Below are 21,044 nucleotides of genomic sequence, written 5' to 3'. Positions count from 1 at the left end.
GTTAGACCCTTGTACATGTCAGAGGACATGATTACAAAGTACCACAGTTATTCTGTTGCACCTGTGTCGTTCTCAGTTGACTGCTTGGTGAAGTGTAACATAGGTGTGAAGAACAGCGAATCTTTAACTGGAACCTACGGAATATGAATGCCTTACTACTAAAAGACGAGCATTTGTAGAGGCATACATGAGGCCGTTATGGAAGTATGCGTGTGAAAGTACTGAAACCATAGCAGAGAAATGGGAATGGTTCAAACAAAGGTAAAAATGAAAGCAATAGAAAGGTTCGAGCTGCTCGAAGTTTGAGAGGGAAAAGAAATAGACTTACGAAAGATTCTTAAGCCGCTGATAGGCGCTGGAGTACAAAGAGCCAGGGCAGTAAAAGCAAAATATGCGAACCATTAAAGAAAATTTAGCAGTTGGGCAAAGAAGCCTATTCTAGGTGCGATTGTGCGCGCAAGAGAAAACGCATTAGTACCGGGGGAGACGCCCACCAAAAGGGCGCTTGGACTTGAAAAAGGTGAGTAGTAAAAACCAGTCAAAAGACGAAAGACAGAGAAGAGACAGTGGCACACACGATGGCTGGACTAACAACTGTGCTTATTGAAAAACCCCGTCTCCCAGGAAAACCCGGCGAGCATGCGCAGCTCAAAGCCGACACCCACACAAACAAAGTTGATTGCAAAACGCCACGTAGCTAACGCCAGTGCGATAGGAAACTAAGTTCCTTCTGGATCAGTGAGAGAGAGGTAGAACTGATGCAGTTATCCCCTTGCAAATTGATATGGTAAGCTTCGAGAATTTCACGCTCCGTCTTGCCCTTGCCCCTACCAAGGATTTTAACATTGGAAAAAAAGCGGGACGCAGCCGCATTCCCGACAATGGCGAGGCAGATTCGCTCCATCAGAGGTGTTCAGAGGTGTTCCAAGATTGAAAAAGGTCATGGTCGACGTAATCATGTCGATAAGATCTCGTGGAACGGCACACTTGTCGGCGATAATAAGAACATAGGCCGAGGCGTTTTTAGAGTTTACCAGTCGCTGTTTGCATTTCAAGAAGCCAATGTAGGAGCGTTTTAAAAGGTTTTTTGTCGGTCGCATGCCGCGATTGAGTGACGACACGAAAGACCGAGTAGAAGGGAAAATAACAGAACATGAATTCGAGAAGGCAATAAATGATTTGAACAATGGTAAATCACCCGGACCTGACGGTCTGAGCGCGTGTTTTTATAGAGTCTTTAAGAAAGAACTGTCACTTTTGTTAACAGACCTGTTTAACGATGACGTATGTGAACAAAGCTTTGCCGCCTTCTTTTGGTAAAATGCATACCATCCTGATACCTAAGAGTGACCAAGAGGAGAAGAACTTAGGTTCGTAACATCTTATAGGCCGATATCTTTAACCAAAGTCGATATATAGATTTCATGAAGGTTTTGGCAGCCAGACTTCAAAGAGTCATAAAAAAATAGTCGCAGACCATCGAACGGTGGGATCAAGGCTCAATTTTTTCGAACATTCACACTATGCGGTGCGTGCTCGAGTGCTGCTACGTCACTTACGACGGCGTCGCAGTGCTCCAGCTTGACCTCGACGAAGCATTTGACTGTGCCTCTCATGATATTTTGTTTGCCATTTTGGATCACTTTAATGTAGGTGCCATCATCACTGAGGGAGTGTCGTTGGCGTATCAGAACTGCACAACACGATTAATTGTGAATAAAGCATTGGAGCCCCCATAACGTCATGCGGTTCTGTGCGTCAAGGCTGCCCCCTCAGTCCTCTTTTGTTGCGATTTACACAGAAACGATGTGTTTGGCGATAATTGAGAATGATTAAATACGCGGTTATATCTTAGCAGCCACAGAAGTCAAGCTCCTGGCCTATGCCGATGATATCACCGCGTGTTGTAGAAAAAGGGAAAGTGTACGGAAACAAGCGTTGTGAAACATTTTTTGTGATGTGACGGGCAGTAAAGTGAACTGGGGTAAGTCCATCGGTTGTGGCACGGAGAGTGGTCATTCGGCCCCGGACAAGTTTGCTAATGTGAGCAGGGTTGAAAAACCCCTCCCAAGTATCTTGGTGTTCCCCTGGACAGTTACAAAAAGTGAAGGAATACTGGGCGAACCAATAAAAGAAACAAGAGAAAAAAAGCAGACAGGTGGAAAGGCATCAACATGTCCATTTTCGCAAGCTCAACTGTATGTAACATGTTTTTCAATACGAAGTTGTGGTACGTCATGCAGACGTTGTATTGTTCAAGGTTAAATGTGCAAAGGTTGCACATAGTGTTTGCCGCTTTTATCTGGGGCTCTAACTGGGAAAGGTGTAGCCGAACAAATCTGTTCAGGCGGGTGAAGGAAGGGGGGCTGGGCTTGGCCCATCTTTTATTGCGACAGCTTGTCAGCAGACTTTTTTTTTTTTTTCGGGATGTTCGTGATCCATTTCTGCGTACGGTATATGCCAGCTCAGGTTAAGAGGCGCTTTGCCGGCACTTATTGTTAGTACCGATAGTATACCGGCAACGATTCGCGGCTATCTTAAAGAAGTTGTCGATAGTGTGCGCTTTCTTTCCGTGCGTTTTTTCTTTAGATTATTTATGTGACGTGAAGAGAAACAAATTATATAAAGATGTATGCGACATTGTATTTCCAGTGCCATGTACAGAGCGGTATACAGTGGAGGACCAGGACAGGACGTCCTTAAACGGGTGAAAATTATGGAGGTGCCTACAGGGTTAAAACATTCTTTTTTAAGCTACATGCAGGAACACTTCAGTGAAAACATTCATGGAAGAACGTGGCTTTCTTGTACCATGGGACTCACACTGCTTGATTTGCAAGCAACCTGAAACCATAGATCATGTGTTTTTGCATTGCTGGGAACGAGTGCACTTCTGGGATGTCCTAAAACGGACAATCAAGAAGGCGTTTCCGTTGAATCCGCATGGGATCAGGTACCTAGCGATTAAGAATGAGGACGGGTTCCATACGACTTAATAATGTTTAATGGCCTCCACTGTTTATGGCGGGCTCGGATGGCTGGGTACCATTGTGACTCAGACGCTAGGCCTGCTCGTATTTATTTTTGAGAAGGTATGTCTCGCTTCATTGAAATAAAGAAAATACAAGATTGTGTACCCGATTGGCTGTCGAGGATAGAACGTCTGACGGCGTTGAAAGATTTTTAAATTAGACAAACGCCAGTCCATATGGGACTGACGGCTTTCATATTTTTCAATATGTTCTGTAGTGTTTTTTTCTTGATTTTGTTCTATAGTGTGTGCACTGTACAATGTCAAAGACCGGCAATAAAAAAAAAAAAAAAGAGGGGGCCGAGTGATGAAGGCGATGGACTGCTAATCCATTGGGCTCTGCCCGCGTGGGTTCAAATCCCATCCTCGTCCGGTCCTTTTGCTGTTTTTTTCCCGAAAAAATACGCTGAGCTCACGGCACATATATGCTATTGACTGAATGCTTACGACAGGTGCATGATATGTCGGCGAGGTGGCCGAGTGGTTAAGGCGATGGACTGCTAATTCATTGGGCTCAGCCCGCGTGGGTTCGAATCCCACCCTCGTCGATCATTCTGCTCTTTTTTTCCTCAAAAATACACTGAGCTTACGGCACAAATATACGATTGCCTGAGTGCTTACGAGAGGCGCCTGATATGCGTGCGAGGTGGCCGAGTGGTTAAGGCGATGGACTGCTCATCCGTTGGGCTCTGCCCGCGTGGGTTCGAATGCTCTTTTGCTCGTAATTGTTTTCCTGAAAAAAGTCCTAGTTTCGCCCGAAAGGCGAAGCATCAATTAGGATAGCAAATCTACTAGTAGAGCATACGGAGTAATGATAGTTTTATGGAGCTGCATAAACTTGGACACATTCGCTTACTAACTGAATTAACAAGCATGCATGGTGTCAGCGCGCTCAATAAAACACGAACAGACCAGACTTGATGACCACAGACAAGCACTGTGAAAACGCTGGCGTGAGGCAAGCGCGGACTGGAGCAGTGACCAAAGGTTCGAGAGGTCTATCACTTCAACGGAAACTGAGCGGCGAAAGCACAGCGCATACAAAGGTGAGAGCCGGGTGGAGATCGCTTTCAAGATACGGTGCGCGCGACAGCCCTCAGCCGTGCAGAGTACAAGTACTCAGTTTCTGGTAGAGTAGAAGCCGCGCACCCCCCTTCCCGCGCTGCCTTCCCGTTTTCCTCCTTTCACGTGGGAGATTGAGTGGCTAGTTCCCCTTGCGCCCGGTCGCAAGATACGCATTTAGTGCCGCAGCTAAACGTCGCCTCCCCTCCCTGAAAGCGCGCGTCTCTCGCGCGCTTTCACTCGCACATACAGCATACGGCGCGCGGCGACGGCGACGGAGACGGCAACGGCAGGAATGCGCTTGCAGTGTCCATATAATTGCTATCGCAATACAATAGATTGAGCTTACGGCACAAATATACGATTGACTGAGTGCTTACGAGAGGCGCCTGATATGCGGTTGAGGTGGCCGAGTGGTTAAGACGATGGGATTCTAATTCCGGCTACCGTTCGGTGCGGACGCAGAATGTCTTGCTCCGGTAGGGCGGTGTTTGCGGCTCAGCCGAGCCGCGGAAACAAGATTATTGCCGATGAAGACAAGGAATACCATGTTGTTTTGCCGCAACTTGCCGACAGGACCCTGCGTTTTAAATTCTGTTTTCCTTCACGGGGACGTGATCGCTAGGGCTTTACGCGCAGAAGATTTCCGGGACACGCTGGCCTGTCTGGACTGCTGCCCGAGGTTGTCACTTTGGGGGCGTTCCAGGTGAACCACGTTTGGGCGGTTACCTTCAGGAACTCGGAAGCGACGAAGTAATGCTGGCTTTTGGCGAAGTCATGGTGAAATAATGAAGGCACCTAGTGTTGGGCCTGGCTAGCCAGGAGGTACGCGTGAAGGTGTTCTGACTCCTTCACCATGTCCCGGGAGAAGACATGGTGGAAAAGTCACTGACGTGGCGAGACAACGCTGGCGTGTGCAAGGCATCACGGACAAAGGTTCGACAACGCGCACCGTAACCTTGAAGCGCAAGGCTGGCGTGACCGTCGAGTATCTGGCATATCAGCTTCGAGTAGCCGGTATGATGGCACTTCTCGTGGCCCCTGGAAGGGCTCCGTTGTTCTTGAGGTGCAACGGCACAGGAAATATCAGGCGGGAGTGTCGCGCACCACGTTGTGCCCTTTGCCGGCGCTTTGGGCATGATGAGAGCCCGTGTGTGCGGACGTATGCGAACATCGCAGGCTCTGCGAAGATCGACGAGGTCATTCAAGAGCACGCCATAGATGCTGCTGATGCTGAGGAAGCGGCTGGTGGTTTAAGCGTTACGCAAAACTCTAAGGTGAAAGGCATCGTTACGCCTGACGAATCTAGCAAAATCGTTAAAGACGGAAAGGACGATGAAGTGCAGAGAGCAGAGCCAGCCGCGGAAACGCCTGATAAGGACGCAGCTACTAAGGTCGCCACAAAGGACAGCAGTAAAGACAAAGTGATAACACTAACAGAAAAGACAACCCTTATAGACACCAGTGGTGCGGCAGCGAAGAGGTCCCTTGAGGAAAGCAATGACGGTGAACTAGGGAAAAGCCAGGTGGCTCAAAGCGAGCCACCCTTGAAGACCACCAATGTCCGTCGACCGACATTGAAGCCGGCACCGAATGTGCCACCCAACAGGAAACTGTCGGCGTCAGCGCCGACATAGCGTGAATAATGTGTGTACTGGCGTTTTTTTTCTTTTCTTCGTTTTCCGGAGTGGGAGGGGGGAGAGGTTGGGTGGCGGGGCTTGCTTGAGGCGGTGTGGTAGCGGGCGACTGCAACAAGGCGCAAATTGCGCGATGGAAATCCATAGATATGGCATCCAACGACGGCAGCCCAGAGGATGATTTCCGCTGCGCAGTGCCAGCAAACGTGAGTGTGCAGCTAGTTGTGTGGAAAGAGTGTAAATGATCATCGGTAAGTTTTTTTTTTCAAAACATAATGAATCCGACAGATATAACGTTACGAGTTGGTAGTAATAATGTAAGGGGCCTGGCATAGGCGCCGACTACGGGGGGCTCCGGGGCTCGAGCCTCCTCCGGAGTTCTCCCGGGGCGGCAGAGCCCCCCCCCCCCCCCCCCCGCCTCTATAGTGTAATTACTGGAGTTCTGTTAGCCACAGTAATTTGAGGGTTCTTTTGCGTTGCCTCTACCTTTTCACTTTTTTTGTGGCTAAAAGCTTACGGCATCATTTTTGATGCGGACGTGCACGGCTTTCAATTCATACTTTCGCTTTATTTCGGCAAATCCTAACCATAGGAGGACAAGCACATTAGAAGCACCAGCGGCGGCTACCTCATCCATGTTTCCTCACTTCAACATTGTTTTTTAATTTCCGCTGAGAAGACCATGCACAGACATAATATATTTAAATATATACATGCATAGTACAAAGTTTATCATATTTTTGAAAGAGATGGAGGTAGCCAACTAATTGGATAGCCTATGCCGAGAGAATGAATATGTTGATGTATGTTGACCTCATTTCAAGTTACTTTGCACGATTTTTGACCCTGAAAAAAGCCTGCAGACTTCAGTCACCCCTTCGGCAGAGTCTTCTATCAACGGCATGTGTCACAAAAGAGCGCTTAATCAAAGCGCGCGCTGCGCGTCACGTACGCCAGCGAAAGAACACGCCGGCCCCACGGCAACTTCAACCGAGGGGGAGAGCGCATATGCCTCAAACAGCCGACGCGACAAACGGAGTCTAGACGTCTAAAACATCGATGAAGCGACGGCAACCGGAGAGAGCACACGGGCGCGCCAAGACACCTTCTCACCCGGCGAGTCGAGAAAGAGATTGCTACAGCGCTGAGCGTGCGCCAACGGGATGAGTCATCACCCCCCCTCGACGACACTCCGACGGCGGCTGGTCGAAGGTGCGAGAAAAGACTAGAAGACTCCCAGGCTTTGGCCATGCTACGAGATCACTACTCCGATAGGAAAGTTCGAGAATGCCAGTGACAGCTATATAACCGCCGTGCGAGAATCAGGGGTTCAGAGTTCAGACCGCTCCGGTGAAGTGACGTAACGTGAAGACCGAGCGTCTGCGGAAGGAGGGGATTTCCCCGGCAAGCTAGTCGACGAGTTCATCGAGTATCTGCATTTCCGGAAGAAGTTCCTTCTTCGAGATTTGCCCCGAGCTACGCCGAGATCGTCTGACAAGACCAACACCTGTGAATACGATTGGACACTTACTGTTCCTAATCATTTTGTAATTTACGTGTTGAACTCTTAGTGCTTGTCGTGAATTATCTTCTTGTGTTTGTTAATACCCATCTGATTTGTATTGTGTTGTCTCTAGCCTAAGTGTGCAAGTGTGTGTGTAACTGCTTTGTGTGAAGAATATATTTTGTTGTGTTTCGACAACTCTGGGCTCTGACTCGGTCTTTGGGCAGCAACCGGCGTTCGCTGGTGCACCAGTGGGCCCATTCTTAATTGTCCTTGCTTCTGTGAGGTTATTTTCGGAAGCTGATAAGTCGGCTGTGGAATTTGGTCCGACGTCTGCGCCTCGTTCACGGGGTCTGTGACAGCGTATGAAAAGCACGTGAGTGACACGTGTCTCAATATTGATTCTCTTTCCAGTAGGCAATGCTAACGACTGGCGACAAAAAAAGAAAAAAAAAACCTCTTCTAATTATTTACAACATTTGCGCATTAGACATGGAAACATCGCCTCTAGCATGCAGAGTCCATAAATACGGGGTGTTTCAGCAAGCACTTTCAAAAAATATTTAAAGGTGGCCCGTGGCAGATAGCACAATTCTAGTTCATGAGCTGGCCTACTCGAAGAGGCGGTGTGATATGTTATTGGGTGCAGGATCACTTCAGAAAGAGATAGCAAGAAGCACGCAGAAGCACAAACACACATCAGACTTGTATTGGACACACGTAATACATTAAAACAGCACATACGCAACAGTTCCCCAAAATACGTTCTAGAAGATATGCAGCTAAAATAGGTTAGTCAAATGTATTCAGCCTACAGTTCATGTAGAAGCACGTGTCGCCATGTCGGAGACGTCGGGGAACCGGTGTCGGACAGCAGCGTCGGACAGCAGTCTCGTACAGCAGTGTCGGACAACAGGGTTGGACAGCAGGGTTAGTCCGCAGGGTCGAACTGCAGGGTCGGATCGCCTCGTGGAGCTCAAGTAGCCCTGCGCCACAATCGATGCACCGCAGCCTCCGCGTGCCCGGTTACCCGATGGCGGGGTTTTCGCCCCGGGGTTTAGCCCACCGGGTCACGTCCACAGCTGGCGAGGTAGCCCTGTGACCGCTCAACCGTACGCTCGATCAGCCAGGCTCAGGGCCGCCAGCCCTCCTGGACCCGTTGCCCAGTGGAAGAACTGGACGAGGTAGCCTCTCAGCTGGTGACAGCTTTTATTCGGGTGCAGACGTAGCGACGCGGGCGGCGATAGCTCCTATGGGCCGGACGCTCAGCAAGGAAGCTCTCTGCCGTCGAACGCCCAACCTCGCGCACTGCTCACGCCACGGGCCACGCTCTTTCGAGCCACGCTTTTCGAGGCGCCACTGTCGCCGCTCAAAAATCGGTGTCGATGATGATGATGACGACCATAAAGTACATACCCACTCATGGGTATTGGCCGAGAGTCGATGATCCTCTTCGCCACCGCACGGAACACTGTCTTCATATGTTTATGTTTGCCACTCCCACGTGCAATATATTATCACAGGCGGACATTACTTGCAGAATCGACTAATTAACAAAAAATCATCAATTAGGTTTTTAGCATAATAACTTATGGCCCATGTTGCAAATTTACTATATTGTCGATATATTTGCTGTCGCCATAAAGCGAGAAATAGAAAATTGTTAACTATATATATATATATATATATATATATATATATATATATATATGTTCTAAAGGAACAGAGACAGGACCCGTTCCTGGGCCGGCTGTTCTATTTCTCCTATCGTCCTCGTCTTCTTCCTCCTAGCGCCCGCTTTGCGTGCGCCCGAGGTCAAGTTTACTTCATCTTCACACTCGGCCACGCGGCGAGTTTCCGGAGCGCTTGAAACAATGCAAATTGTCGAGGGAGTGGGGTCATCGATGGTGAGCCGTCCAGCGCGCAACCAGCTTCTCTGGCGGGCGGCACTGACTGTTGCGCGCTGGTAGCAGGTCTCGCCGACGAAAACACCGTCGCAGATGCGCGCGTAAGGCACAAGATGCTGGACAACGAAACGCCGCTTTGCTCAGCTGTCGCGTGCGTCCCCTCAGTGACGCCGCCAACCAACCAAGCTTTGCCGATGCGCCCGAACACGCTGAGGTCGACGCAACACCTGCTGCTGCTGACTCGTCCCCATCCGAAGGCGGAGCGAGGATCGTTGGCCCTGAAACCGATGGCTGCTTGCGCATCCGGTCCCTTGCGTGCCTCTTGCACTTTCTCGTGCTGGCAACCCGCGACAGTCCCTTGAGCGTCCCAAGGCCTCTCGTTCGTCCCTCGCGCGCAGGCAGGTCCTCGATGACGATGAGCTCAGGCGCGCCACCCGCCTCCGCCTCCGCCAGCGAGGCCCCACTCGGCGCGGGGCTAAAAGCGACGCATTCGGCCAATGACCGCGTTGAAATTCCAGCATCTGGTGGGTCCGGACGGTTCTTCCCGTCGCGATCCGTGGGCACATCGGGCTCCTGTAGTGCCAGCCGCTCAAGCACTAAAGGAGCCGGCGCCTCCATGCGCTCCGGCACCGCTGAATTCGGGAGCCGCCCCACCGACCGCTGCGGATGGAAAGCGGTCACGGTCCCCAAGAGTGATGGTGTAGTAGTATCGGACGCTGACGCAGAGACCGAGACCCGTGGCGGAAAAAATGGCTCGCATCCGTGATCTACCACTCAGCGGGCTGCGAGCCCGTCTACTAAAACCATGCCGGGTGAAGCTGCAACGGCGAGATGGTGCAGCTCCCAAGATTCACTGGGTTGCCCCCACAGTACCTCGGCTGGCATAGACTGCGAAGTCGAAGCAGCAGTGGTGGGCGTCTTTAGAGGATGTTGTGGAGCTGATAAGGTAGGTTGAGGATTAGCCGCCCCGTGGTGGGTCAACGCGGGAGCGCTGGTCGCCATGCGCTTCCCACCGTCTGGGTTGAAGCAGACGGCGACACCTGGTGAGCCGGCGTCTACGGCGGGGCAGCCTGCGGCCCTCCCTGTCGAGGCGTTGCTGCGCACTCCTGCAGCAGGATCGAAGCGGGAGCTCTCCGGAGCGTCGGGCGCAGAACTGCGCTTATCGTACTCACCGCAGGCATGAGGAAGCGGGCCGAAAGCAGCCATCAGAGCTGCGCTCCATTCAGGCCACGACCCCTGTTTGATGCCTGCGTAGTTGTCCGATGCCTTGGCGGCACCGCAAAGTCTTTTCGATGCAACCAGCCATCTTGTGTGGTCTGGCCAGGCATGACGATCACCCAAGGCATTGATGTTGCGAACCCAAAGGATGACGTTATCTTGAAAGCCGCGAAATATATTGGATGTCCACGAACGCCGGCGGCAGGGACGGGATGCCTTGGCGGATCAAAAGTTGAGGTAGTCCCAGGTGCGGCATCCATGACAAGGGAAGCGTTGACGGCGTTCCCTCGCCGGAAGGACCCAGGACGGCAAGATTCGGCACTTAAGGCCGCCTTAAGTATAGGACATTCGTCGATTGCGCCATTGTAAAGGAAGAGAGACAGAGACAGCACCCGTTGTTGTTGTTGTTGCCTCAAAACATGGCTCGTACCCACGAGGGGGATTGGCCACACTGGATAAAATAAAACATACACCCAACAACGTACAAAAGGCGTAAAGCCGAACAATCAAAATGAAGATTTTGGCAACTAACTCCTAACACAGATTTTGAGAAGGCCTATGTATACATAAACTAACTAAATAAAAAATTAAGAGAAAGCTAACTACAAAAATAAAAATAAAATAACATGTCCCATGGTCGGTACCCTAGCAGCGTAACCTTCCGGATGCTTCAATGAATTTGTGCACAGCAGTGATCCTCGAACCATGGCTTGTGCTTAATTGACAGGCCCCAAAAGACAAAATGTTTGGTGAGGTAAGTGCCAAACCCAAATTACTACTTGGAAATATCAGAAACATTCTACGGAGGGAGGAGAAGCGGTGGCAAGAAAGAAAGAAATGGTCAATAGTTTCCAGTTGATTACAAAACGAGCAGAGGTCAGTGATTGATAAACCACATTTATGAAGATGAAAATTTAGCTGGGGAACTCTGCAGCGGAAATTTGACAGCGTCACCTCACATTGGCGTGAAAGGCATTTGCTCGTGTTCCACCGGAATTTTAAATGTCGAAAATCGTCTGAGGAAATTATGGACGATTCATTGCAATTCAGGAATAAAAGGTGTTTAAATCTAGCTCCTGTTATAAAAGAGAAATCAGGAAGAACATTTATGACCAGACCATTTAGTGATGTCGAAGCGAGCGAGTTAGCTGATTCATTTAAAAAGATTCCACTATGTCTGGGGACCCAGACAAAGCGTACTTCTGATAAATTTTCCGGGGCAAGGGTCAAAATATACTCAGCAGGTGTGACTGATTATTGGAAGTTAAATGTGTACAGACCGAAAGCGCATCTGTAACCACTATTACTTTAGTGTTCTGTGGACCCAATTTTCGGATGGCAAGAATAACTGCCAGAAATTATGCAAGAAATATTGGAGTGTAATCAGCGAGACGGAGAGCAAAAGACCAGTTGAGTTGCTTCGAAAAGATGCTAACACCAGCCTTCTCTAAATTTTGTGATGCGTCCGTAGAAATAGCCAAATGAGACGGAAATTGACTAAGACGGTCTTGAAGGAGACCTTCAAGTATGCGCACAGGAAGAAGTTTCGCGTGTTTTGGAAAAATATCACCAAAAGTCAGTTTTACTTTGAATGAATTAATTTTTGTAGAAATCAGGCGCGGTAGACTAACTTGAAGTTCTGATAACAGCGATTGAACAAAAATAACTTGTAGCTGTCGGTAACGCCGCCATCCTGTTTTGAAAAATGATTCGGGAGAATTGATGAAAACGGGTTGCAAATGGGAGAGGGATGTATCATAAAGCTTCAGGAAAGTGAGGACAGTAAGTTGCTTAAATCTGGAATCAAGCGGAATAATACCACACTCCAGATAAAGCACATTATTAGCCACAAAACTTGGTAGCCCGAGGCAGAGACGCAGCGCTTGCCTTTCTAGTAGAATTAAAGGTCTTAGCTTCTATGCTGCACATCCTGAAAAAAAAAAAAAAGAACACAACCAAATTCTAGAATGGGGCGGACGTAAAGCTTATAAATCACCAACAACGTATTTCAACGCGTCCCTGTGTTTTTATTACTGAACCGGCGCAACAATGCCATTGCAAGTTCTCCTTTATTAGCATTTGCTACTATTTGCTGGTGCCAGTTTAGCTTACCATCACAAGTTATCCCTAAGTACTTCAATGTTGGAACTTGCGGTATCGGCTCATTTCGATAATGAAGAGAAATAGAAACAGGATTTGACAATGGAAACACAAGTAGAGCGCATTTATTTACGTTAAGCGAAAAAGATAGTCCGTCCAGCCAGGACTCGAGTTCAGACAAATAAGACAGCAAAATTTGGCATAACGTATTATTATCCCGTGATGATGAGAAAAATGCAATGTCATCAGCATAGAGATAGAGTTGCACATCCTGAAGAAATAGCACAGAAGATAATAAAATATTAAACAAAAGTGGTGAAAGAACTGATCCCTGGGGTACGCCTCTCGTCTGTTTATATGTATCCGATGTCACCCCATCATTGAAACAAAAAAATTCGCTACCAGAAAGGAACTCTTGTATTCAGGCTACTAAATAGTCAGGAACAGAACAGCTTGCTAATCGAGAAATTAGAATTTAATGTTGGACACTGTCATATGTTTTTGCAATATCTAAAGTTACCAATGCTGATATATATCCTGATTGTCCTGCGAGTCGAGTGCGACTTTCTAAATCAACGTGAGCTGGCCAAAGGGAACATTGAGGCCTAAATCCTATTTGTCTAGAGCACAGAATAATATGAGAAGAAGTAAATTCATTGAGCCGGACATGTATTACTTTTTCTACAATTTTGACTAGATTCGATGTAAGTGCAATTGGCCGAATGTTGTCCAAGGTATAACCGAGGTTTTGTTTTTTAAGCAAAAGCACAATTTTTGCAATTTTCCAAGAGGTAGGAATCCATGTATATTGTAGTGAACAATTAACTATACTCAAGAGCTCACCTGGGAAAGAGTTAAACAATAATTTAATCATAGTAATTGTGATACGGTCTGGTCCAGGAGCCGATTGATGTGCAGTTAAGATGACATTAGATAATTCTGTCATGGAAACTTCTACAAATTCAGATGTCGAAATGTTGAACCTCCTAGGTCTGGGACACAGCGAAGAAAAGCGTGCTTCAAGCCCTTTCGCGATATCATTTAGATAATCCGCCGCTTCTTTGGGGGATAGAACAGCAGAAAATGACCATATGTACTGTTGAACATCTTTCTTTGTTGCAGAAGAACCTAAAAATGCCGATATTCTTTCTGGTTTTGACAAAGACGTATGTAGTGCATTTTTTTGTTCATCTTTAGCTATCGCGACAGTTCGTTTAAATAGAGCTGCATAGAATTTATAGTCCATCCAATTTTTCGGTGAATGATTATGTTGGAGACTTTTCCACGCTGCGTTTCTTCGCCTATAATCCCGTGTGCAAGCATCGTTCACCAACCTGACTTTGACGGCGAGCTGCCAGACATAACCGTAAGCTCAGCGGGCTGAATAGAAGAGTTTAAAAGCGATACCACTGAGTCAGCCCTCCGTTGTTCATCGCAAGTACTCAACGCTGATAAGCCTGCCTTTATAGCTGATTTATAAGTTTTATAATTAATGAGCCGTCTTTGCCATACAATAGGAGCCTGACGTGAAAGCACCCGTTCCTGGGCCGGCTGTGCTATTTCTCCTCTCGTCCTCGTCTTCTTCCTCCTAGCGTCCGCTTTGCGAGCGCTCGAGGCCAAGTTTACGTCATCTTCACAATATATATATATATATATATATATATATATATATATATATATATATATATATATATAAATGGGTAGGTTTCGGAAAGCTAATTGCCCCCCTTCCTTCGGAAAGACGAAAACTTTCCGCCTATGGGGCCTGGGGTCTAAACGAAAAGAGTACCAGCTAAGCAGGCTGTTTATGGAAACTGATCTTGATATTATCGCAGTGCAAGAAACTAAAGTCGAAAGTGAAGATGGAACGGACCGTATGGTAGAGGCTGTTCGGTGACGGTATTATGTGTGTGCATCACATTCTGTTGGTAGAACTGGTGTGTGCGGCCTTTTTATTCGGAGTGCTCTGAACGTAGTTATTGAAAGTATTGTGTGTGATGTTAATGGGCGTCAAATAGTGTGTGCCTTTGTAAATGGAGCAGTGAAGTGGCGAGCGATATAAATTTACGCACCTAACAAGAAATGCGAGCGCAAGGTGTTCTTTGAAGGCCCTAATTAAAAGTCAATTGAATTGTGAAAGCAAAAGTTTATTGACGGGGGATTTCAACTCTGTGTGCTATGCTGAGGACCGAGTGCTAAGCCCTACGGCTCGCGACGCAAAATGAATGAATGATAACTTTATTTATAATCCGGCGACGCAAGCGCGAAATTTTTAGCCACGAGTGAGTGTAAGCGAAAACAATTTGGTAGATGTGGGCTATGTCATGGGATAGGGTGCGACTCCTAGGTTTACGCATTTTGAAGGAGCCAGCCATGCACGGTTAAATAGGGTATACATGACAGCTGACTTGATTGCAATGTGTAACACCTATGAGGTCAATACTGTGTGGTTCAGTGACCACTGTTTAGTTATGTTTGCGTTGGGACCTAGAAAACCAAAATTTAATTGGGCTTTGTGGAAGTTAAATTCCAAACTACTAGATGACCAAGTTTTGGTTAAAAAAATTAACGATAACATTCAGAACCTTTTAGAGAAGACTGTCAAAAAATTGCGGAAGCATGGGAATGTTCAAGCAGGAAAGGAAGTTAATGGCAATGGAAAGATCATGCACAGTACGCCGGGAGGAAAAAAAAAAGAGTTGCAATGCTAACTTAACTTCTACCTAACTATGAAAGGTTCTTGCCCAGGTATCTTTGCGAATGGAATAAAAGAAGTAAAAACTCAGAAAGCGTAGATAGAGAAAAGTATCGAGGTGCGGTTATACGTGCACACGCAGAAAGATTACGGTGAGGTGAAAATCCGACAAAAAGAGCGCTTTCGGACGAAAAGAGCTACGCTTCACGCCATCAGATAAGAGCCATCACATATCGAAACGAAATTGTCCGAGAGAACCAATACATTCAGCGGGCTTTTTATGAACATTACAGCGAGTTGTTAGGCAGTGAACGAGAGCTTGCGGAAGGATTCGATAATCAGTTTTTGAAGCTTTTTCCAAAGTTGGATGACGATCTAAGGCTGAATCTCGAGCAGCCAATTACTGTCGCAAAAATAGAACATGCCATAAATGAGTTAGCGGTAGATAAATCACCAGGCCCTGACGGATTAGGCGCAGCTTTTTATAAGGCTTTTAAAAAGGATATGGCAATCATTTTACATGATTTAATTAATGAGGCATATGAGAAGCAAGTACTACAACCGTCCTTTCATGAGAGTCATGTAGTATTAATACCGAAGAGCCATGACCCTCAAACTCTACTTTCGGTGCGGGCATATGGCCCCATTAGCCTTACGAATACGGACTACAAGATATACACAAACGTTCTCGGGAGGCGACTGCAGTCGGTCATACAGACGTTAGTAGGACCACATCAGACATGTGGAATAAAAGGACGGTCTATTATGACTAACATTTACGTGGCGCGAACGGTCCTCGAGTGTTGCGATGCCTTTTCAGAGAAGGTCGCCATACTACAGTTAGATTTGGAAAAGACCTTCGGCAGGGTGGCGCATGAAATCCTTTTTCTTGTACTTCAACACGTGAATGTTGAATCTGTGTTGACAGAAGGTGTTAAAATGTGCTACGATCGAATAGTTTCTAAGATTATAATTAATAAGACATTATCGGAAAGTATACAACTCAAATCTTTTGTGAGACAGGGATGTTGTTTGTCGCCTTTGCTTTTTGCATTATACTTGGAGTCTTTTTCTTTAAAGGTGCTTTCGTGTAGTGAAATATTTGGTTATAGGGTAGACTTGAGTGAAATAAAGTTACTGATATACGCAGATGATGTAACATTGGTTCTCAACGATAAAGAGAGCGTTGCTAAAGCGGTTGACGTGTCAAACAATTTCTGTAAAATGTCAGAGAGTGTTATTAATTGGGGAAAATCAGCAGGAATATTGCACGGGGTTCGAGAAGACACTCTCACTGAAATGGAAAGTGTACAGTGGGCGTCTACGCCTATGAGGTACCTCGGTGTACCGCTACAGCATTTCAGGGACACGAAAAACTACTGGAAAGAGCAATGCACCGAAGTGAAGAAAAAAAAATAACAAGAACAAAAAAGTTTGGTGGGTATGCAACCTATTTCTTGTCGCTAAGATTTGGTTCGTGCTATACAGGTCCTCTGCGCATCTAGAACGAGCATACAAAAACTGCGCCGGGAATTTGCCGTCTTTATCTGGGGATCTGTGTGGGAGCGTACGAACAGCACCAATTTGTTCACGTCAGTTAAACGAGGCGGCCCTGGCCTAGCTCACTTGTTCTTGAGGCAAGTGGTTTCACGATTTCTGTTTTTGCGCTATCAAAAAATGTTTTTCTATTACCTGTGTTTCAAGAACGTCTGAGGGACGTTTTACCAAATTATATTGTGTCAACGCAACTAGTGAGAACAAATATTATCAAGGGCTTTCTGCTTGAAGTTGTATGGGTTTACCATTTTTTGTGCGTGCGTTTTTGAGTAGTATTAGAGGGGGCGGGACTCAAGAAGCTATACAAAGATGTTGTTGACACATGTCTGCCTGAACCAATTTATAGGACCAAATTTTGTATAGAAAGTGGAGCAAATGTGTTGTAAAGGGCACAGGCGGATGCCCGTGCGCTCGTCAGCCAAGTCCTTTTTCTTTCAACTTCGCCGTGAAACGTTAACGGTTAAACCATGGCTCGAAGACACAGGCTTGTTTGTAGCATGGTCAGTCAACTGTTTAAGAGGCAGAAAACTAGAAACAATAGAGCACATTTTTCTGCACCGCTCTGATGCAGTGTTCTTGTGGGACGTTTTAAAACGTACTCTAAAAAAGGAACTACCGGTGACGCCGTAAGGAATCCGCTTTCTCCCTACATCTAATGATGGTGGAGTTCCTCATGATATGTTCATGTTATCGCGTCTTCATAGTCTATGAAAGACAGACATTGCGGTACGTCATGAGCATATTAAGATCCAATCTTCAAGGGAAAACTTTATAGAGAGCATGGTCCTAATGCGTGAGGTGTACAAGGCAAGAAACGAGGACATTGAATGGATATCAGTATTAGATGATCTGGCATCTTTTAAGTGTTTTATTGCGATAGCAATTATATGGACATTTCAACCAGATTTCTGCCGTCGCCGTCGTCGTCGTCGTCGCCGTGAGGTTCCGTATGAAGTCCAAAGGCGATAAAATTGTCGCCGCACGCCGTGTGCGCGAGTGAAAGCGCGCGGGGGACGCCGCTATCACGGAGAGCGAACGCACGGCGGAAAGCAAACGCGACCGTCGCGCGAAAGGCCGTAGGGGTATGGGAGGGAGGGAGGCGGGGTGACGCTGTGCTGCGGCACCAAATGTTTATCTTGCAACAGGCCACAAGGGGAACTGGCCGCTCAATCTCCAACGTGAAAGCAAGAAAGCGGGAAGGCAGCGCGGGAGGGAGAGGGGGGGCAGCTTCTAATCTGGCAACTACGCTTGTACTGGCTGTGGTGGCGGTCGCCCGCACCGTCTCTTATCTCCACACGGCTCTGACCTTTGTATGGGCTGTGCATTCGCCGCTCAGTTTCCGTTGAAGCGATAGACCGCAAGAACCTTCGCCCGCTGCGGCGGCTGCGCTTGCTGCCAGCGTTTTGACAGTCGTTGTCTGCGGTCATTCAGTGTGATCTATTCATGTTTGCTTGTGCGCACTGACACCACGCTAGTTAATTCAGTTAGTAAGCGAATGTGTCCGAGTTTATGCACCCGATAAAACTACTATCCCTACTCCGAATAGCTCTCTACTAATTTGCTATCGCAATTGATGCTTCGCCTTTCGAGCGAAACAGCGACAATTTTTTTAACTACCTAGCGTCAGCGTAAGAGTGTTAGGCGCTTTTAAATTTCTTTACAGTGCGTTTTGTTGATATCTGTAAATGTGTTGCAAACCACAATAAATAAAAAAAAAGGTTTAGGCGATCGACCGCTAAACCATTGGGCGCCGGCCGCGTGGGTTCGAATTCCACCCTCGTCGTTCATATTGCTCTTTTTTTCCTGAAAAATACACTGAGCTTACAGCACAAATATACGATTACCTGAGTGCTTCCGAGAGGTGCCCGATATGCGGGCGAGGTGGCCGAGTGGTTAAGGTGATAAACTGCTAATCCGTTGGGCTCTGCCCGCGTGGGTTGCAATCCCACCCTCGTCGGTCATTTTGCTCTTTTTTTCCTCAAAAATATGCCTAGTCTACGGCACTGATATACGATTGACTGAGAGCTTACGAGTGGTGCCTGATGTGCGGGCGTGGTGGCCGATTCCACTTCCAGTTTTCGAGCGAAACGGTCGCGCGATGATTGGCTCCCACGGAGCGGTTTTGGCGACCCAAACGGGCCGCGGTAACAGGTTCTTTGCGTCAATTGCTGATGACTATCAGGTTATTCTGCCCAATCTGTCATCCAGACTCGTCGTCGCGAGCACGTTTTTCATGCGTGGCGATCCGAGAGCGCGGCCCTACCGTGTCGAAGACTACCGGGACACTTTGGCCAAACTTGGTGCGCTCCCCGAAGTTTTGGCGTTGGGGGGCATTTCAATTGAACCATGTGTGGGCTGTGACAATGATGAGTACTGACGCTGAGAGAACTGACGAAGGAAGAAGTGTTTCTGTTCGGTCGATGTTTTTGTGTGGTGCTCTGATTTTTCTGTTTCTTTGGACATTTACGGCCAGCATTGACGACGATTGACTAACAAGAGGTCGGGTGAAGATTCAGCGGACCGGGCGCCTTACAGGTACGACGTTTTTTCTCTGAGGACTTGGCTATTACCCTGCCACTACGGTGGTCGGCAGCCGAGAACATCGCCGTGAGCCTTATGCTCGTCCAAGTGCTGCAAGCCATATAAATGATACTACAGGTCGAAATGTAAAGCCTGGGGGCTTGCAGGCGTTACAAAGCTTCATAAAACCGGCGCGTTTGGTACTTCACAACTCGGAAACAACTTCGCCGAATTCAGGAGTAATGACTAACGGTGAACTCGAGAGCAAGAAACCTCGCCTAGAGGACAACGACGATGATAAAACATCGAGTTATGTTCTAAGTGACGAAGAAGATATGGGTGAGGATGAACCGTTTACTTTGGTCACGTACAAGAAAAAACGAGCAGAAGGCATCGCAGTTGTCTTTCGCCCAACAAACGAAGGTACTAGTTTTTGGCAACTGAACCCTAACCGAGTGTCTGCTGAAATAGTTTCCGCTCCCAAAGAAAAAGTGCAATCCTTCAGGACGACCAGAGATGGAAGCTTCAGTGTCAGCGTTGCTTCCTTAGCATCCGCAAAACGCCTTCTGATGCTCTCAAGTGTAGGTGGCCTAGAAGTCAAGCCCTTCATCCCCGAGTCATACATGCGAAACGTAGGGAAAGTAAAACATGTGCATCTGCAATATACAGACGAGCAACTCCTAGACTTCTTGAAAGATGCTGGGGTTATATCGGCACGCAGACAGATAAAGTATTACCGCCAGGAAGATGGAGCAGTGACGTCGCATCCACTTCACACGGTAATTCTGACTTTCAGAAACGATCGCCCGATTCCAGGCAGAATTTACTTAGGTTTCACCAGTCATCCAGTCGAGGAATATCTTGGACCAGCACTTCGCTGCTATAATTGCCAGCGATTTGGGCACATGTCGAAAAGCTGCCGCAGCACACGTTGATGCAAAATCTGCTCAGAAGATCATGACCACAAGGAGTGTAAGTCACTCCTTCAGCCTAAATGTGCGAACTGTGCGGGGAACCATGCTGCCTCCTACTCAGGCTGCCCACAGAACAAGGCTGCGGCACAAATGCGTCGACATGAACTTATCCATGGAAGGGAACCACGCTGCAATCAACCATCCCCAAACCTTGAGATTGTTCATCCAGTGCAAGGCCACCAGCCTCAGCGGGCACCGAAACCACCACAGCCAAGAGAACCAACAACATATTCATCAAGAGAACCACCAAGAGTGCAATCAAGAAACCAATCAAGAGGATCACAGTGAAGCACCCCGTCTTATGCGTCAATGGTGCAGAAACCCAAGCGACAACAGGCAGAAAGTAATACACCAGAAAGCTCCCATGTTCGCACACATCAATCTCAGCTACCTTACGCGCCTCCTGCAGAAGTAGCGCCAGTTAATAGCGACCATACCACCGCATCGGTGACGCAACTGATTTTGACGATGCTTTTCGCAGCTCTTAAGGCAATCCTATCTGCACTGCCGGAAGCAAACAACCTACCAGAAGTGAAAGCCTTGTTGCCTCTGGAAGCACTATTGTGTCAACAATCTGGGCCAACAATGCGGCAAGCAGTATACATGAATGACCGCTACAAAAATGTTTCCATATTTCAGTGGAATGCCAACAGTCTTCGAAGGAAGTGTGCTGACTTTCGAAAACTACTTGTACAATACAACTTTCCGATACTTTGCATTCAAGAGCCGGGAATCAGTGACGATTTTCGCCTCTCGAATTATGTGATATAAAAGTCGTCTCGTCAGGGTGCTGTTAGCTGAGTGCTCCTGTGCGTCAGAAAGGACTTGCCATCTTATCA

The 21,044-nt window shown here is 47.5% G+C and overlaps 1 non-coding gene and 1 pseudogene across 1 annotated transcript; both read left to right on the top strand.

Annotated features, from left to right (window-relative positions):
• The first annotated feature begins 3,497 nt into the window (after positions 1-3,497).
• Trnas-gcu (transfer RNA serine (anticodon GCU)) lies at positions 3,498-3,579 on the top strand. Its single transcript has one exon. It is a non-coding gene; the product is annotated as a tRNA-Ser (tRNA).
• Positions 3,580-19,473: 15,894 nt separating this feature from the next.
• Positions 19,474-20,493, top strand: LOC119437397 (uncharacterized; annotated as a pseudogene).
• The last annotated feature ends 551 nt before the right edge of the window (positions 20,494-21,044 follow it).

This window comes from Dermacentor silvarum, chromosome 1, assembly GCF_013339745.2.
Source record: "Dermacentor silvarum isolate Dsil-2018 chromosome 1, BIME_Dsil_1.4, whole genome shotgun sequence".
Classification (NCBI taxonomy): domain Eukaryota; kingdom Metazoa; phylum Arthropoda; class Arachnida; order Ixodida; family Ixodidae; genus Dermacentor; species Dermacentor silvarum.
The sequence above is the reverse complement of the archived record's forward strand: the minus strand, read 5'-3'. Positions and strand labels throughout refer to the sequence as shown.